The sequence below is a fragment of the Zingiber officinale genome, chromosome 4B (assembly GCF_018446385.1).
Source record: "Zingiber officinale cultivar Zhangliang chromosome 4B, Zo_v1.1, whole genome shotgun sequence".
Classification (NCBI taxonomy): Eukaryota; Viridiplantae; Streptophyta; class Magnoliopsida; order Zingiberales; family Zingiberaceae; genus Zingiber; species Zingiber officinale.
The window spans coordinates 79,935,079-79,938,666 of NC_055993.1; the positions used below are offsets into that span (position 1 = coordinate 79,935,079).

Consider the following 3,588-nt stretch of genomic DNA (forward strand, 5'->3'; position numbering starts at 1 on the left):
ATTTTTATTCCTAATTTCCTTTGGGTTGATATCATCATCTAATGCACAGATTAATGTCATGCCAACTTCTGTGCTGAAATCACTATGCTATGTCCATCACTTGAGTTTTCCAGTGTAGTCTAGCACATTTCTGGGGAAAATAAGATTTACCTTTGCCAATATTGATCTTACATGGGCAAAATTATTTACATTTCTCCAATGTGTTAAATGAGCCTGTCTTCACTTAGCTTGTTCGAGGAAGAAACAGAAAGGAAGCTTACGCCTTGGCTAAGCCTTCATCTGTAGCTGATCCATTAACAAGATGGCGACCTTTCAAGTCACGTGGTATCTACCAAAGTTATATGGGCTGTAAAACGCATGCAAGTATGGATTTTCTCGTCTTGTGAATTTTGTATCTACTGTCTCTTTAGCAAGAACCTAATTTACAAAATTTACTCTCTTATAACTAATGGTTATGGAGGATAACAACCAAGATATAATTAAGTGCATTTATATTTCGGCTTAGAGTTCCTGCTATGATACTTTGTAGTTGAAGAAAAATTCAATTACTTTGATGATCATCTAGACTGAATATTAATGCTTGCATTTTTAATTAGGATAATTAATTTGTAAATTTAGCATGAATTCTTACTATTCTAATGAATCTAATACAAATTTTTAGTGTTAATAAATACATGTACATACTTTCAATTTTATGACAAATTTAGCACATTAAATCTAAGGTCCATACTGGGGAGGGTATCATTTGGTTGTCGTTGCGTTTGAGAAGTCAAACAATGCTTCACTCTTAATCTAGTCATTTCTAATTGCTGTTATATATCTGACAATGCTTTCACTCTTAAATCTAGTTGTTTCTATATACAATGTCTGGTTACTCTGGTGATTATCCATTACTCTGTCTTTGTTCATTTTTAATTCAGTTGTTAAGAGGTGTAAACAAACTTATTCAATCACATGCATTCTACCAGGTTGGAGCTTGGTGAGACCGAAATGTAATCTGCACGAGTAGATAAGGGCTTGCTCCATGCCTGGCGAAAGAATTCTTAGATTCAGGTGCCAAAGATGTTGTCTCAGATGCACTAGTAAGGTGCACTAGTTCTTGATTCAGGTGCACTAGTTGTTATTTCCTGTTGCTAAGTTGGTTTTATGTATTCTTTCAACTATCAAGTTTCTTTTATGTTTATGCTAATTCTTTCCACTAATATGACATGTTTTCTGGCTTATAAATTTACCTCTTTTTGTTGTTATTGTTTCTACAGGATTTGTGTGTTGGGCTTCTTAGACGCTACATATATAACTTAAAGGCTTTGATCATTAAGTGAGTATTTTCTTTTGACCTTCTTGTTAAATCGATTCATGACCAAGTTAATTATGATTTTGTGAATTTCTGAATCCATCTGAATAGTTCCTAATACAGTTTAGGATTTAGGATAGACCGGATCCGGAAAGACTTTGCCAATTGAGTGACAAGCTCGTTGATTATTAGAGCTATTACTAGGGTGATATAGTAATTCTAATAATTAATTAGTCAGTTGTTTTGATCTTTCCAGCAAGAGATCTGAATGAAGTTTCCAGCATATGAAGAAAAAAAATCTTTTGGGGTTCAAGCTTGCGTGCCCGATTACGAGTTTTACAATGTCGTTACTTTCTCTGATTTTTGGAATCCATTAGCTGGACCTCTTCATTCCTGTTTCAGTAGATCCTAAACATTCTTGGTCTAAGGAAGAATTTTAACTAGAAATAAGTTTAGTCTCACTTGACTCCCATAAAGATTTAGATGCATATTTCTACCCTTGAAAAGTTTGCAGATCCTGTAAAAATTCATTGGCTTAATTTAATCACAGTTTGAAATTGTTCCTACATTCCAGTTGTTGCTAAACTATTTTCCAAGAATTTCTCTTTGTTGTTATTATGTACAAACAAAATTAGAGGTAGACAGAAAATCTTCACCTCTGCAATCAAAATGATGGAAATTGGAAAGAACAACAACTATCTTTCCCATATAATTCTCTAATCTGAATGGACTATCTTATCCTATTGACTGTTATGGGTGCTAAAGGGAATATATATCTCCCTATTACTAGCTTGGCATATGATAAACAATTATTTTTGTGACTCTTTTACAACATTATGAGGTCAACAAGCATTTAAACAATATTTGTTTTCCAATATAATCTCACCACACAAAACAGAATTAAGAAATTACTTTGATCACAGATTACATTCAAGCCAAATGTTATACAGGCTTGATTTTGTTTTATTGTTCAGAATACTGTGGAAACAAAAACAATATTGCATCATTTATTAATCTTCAAATGACACTCTAACTGAATTCTGGTTTTGGTGGCATTTGCAGGTCCATGATGCTTCCTTCCAACATGTTGATAACCATGCTAATTGAAGGTCTATTTTCTGGCTTTATCTGTATGCACCATAAACCCATTATCATCATCTTTTTTGCAATTTCTTTAGTCTTAGGATTAGCATCAGTCTCAGGACTAACAAGACTGGTATCAGGAGTGACCAAATCATAGTACTTATCAAAATTATCATAAACCCAGTCTGGTGTTAGATTGGGTTTATGACAATTTTATGTGCATATGCAATTTGTATCATCTTCAGGAACTGGCAAATGGTCAAAACAAGTTTAATAATAAGGAGCACACATATAGCTTGATATCTGAATTGCTTCCCTTGCTGAAACATATCTATCAGAACCAATTAAATGAACTGGAAGTAAAGCAAGGGGATCAAGGTAAGCTTCAAAACAATTGCCTAGTTTCTTCCTCCAGTTAGATATCCTCTTGATCGATCTATCATCCAGAAGGTGGATTTTCTGGTGTACTTCTTCGAGTATATGAGCCTCACAATGAGCTTGTTAACTGGTATGTCTTCACATCTTTAACACCTATGAGAATTTCGTAATTTGCTATGTTTCTGAAATCATGGACATAATAATTGAATAATGTGTCCTGACCCTGTTTCTTAAATGGTCATTTGTAAACTTGTGCCTCTATTTTGCTTTAGCAAGTTCTAATTTTTAGGTCATATTCTGTTCTTTGTTATCGTCTCATCATGCATTAAAATGTTCACTTGATTGATATTGTTTTCTTTTCTTGTTTCCCCCTTGGAACCAATAATTATTGCAGGACTTCACTAGTGGATTTTCACAGAAGTTGCTCAAATTGCTCTTACAAACTTTGCTTAGATTGTTGCGGAAAGATAGTAAAGGGATCTGCTTCTCAGACACCTGCAATTGATTCCTCCAAGGCTGGTAGGAGACAGAGGGCAAAGAAGTATGTCATCAGAGAAATTGTTGGGAAAAGGCGGAGACGTTCCACAGGCGAGCAACCAGATAACTCATCTTTATCCACCGTTGAATCCGATAGCAAGGCTAAGAATCATGGAAGCAACATTCCTTGCCCACCCAAGGAATCTGGAGGTTGTGGAAATGATCTTCTTAAGTTAAGTTGCAGTATACCATTTGTTTGGTCTAAAACGAACTTCTCTTCTCTCTTTCAACTATGATTTTTAGTCTTGGTTTACTAATATATTATTTATGTGTTTTTACAGTTTATAAATCTCAAG

The 3,588-nt window shown here is 34.3% G+C and overlaps 1 long non-coding RNA gene across 2 annotated transcripts; it reads left to right on the plus strand.

Annotated features, from left to right (window-relative positions):
- Positions 1 to 1,295: 1,295 nt before the first annotated feature.
- LOC121977640 lies at positions 1,296 to 2,884 on the plus strand. 2 transcript variants are annotated; one of them, XR_006110984.1, is made up of 3 exons: positions 1,296 to 1,318; positions 2,357 to 2,755; positions 2,825 to 2,884. It is a non-coding gene; the product is annotated as an uncharacterized LOC121977640 (long non-coding RNA). The 2 variants fall into 2 exon arrangements; XR_006110985.1 differs by having other exon boundaries at positions 2,828 to 2,884.
- The last annotated feature ends 704 nt before the right edge of the window (positions 2,885 to 3,588 follow it).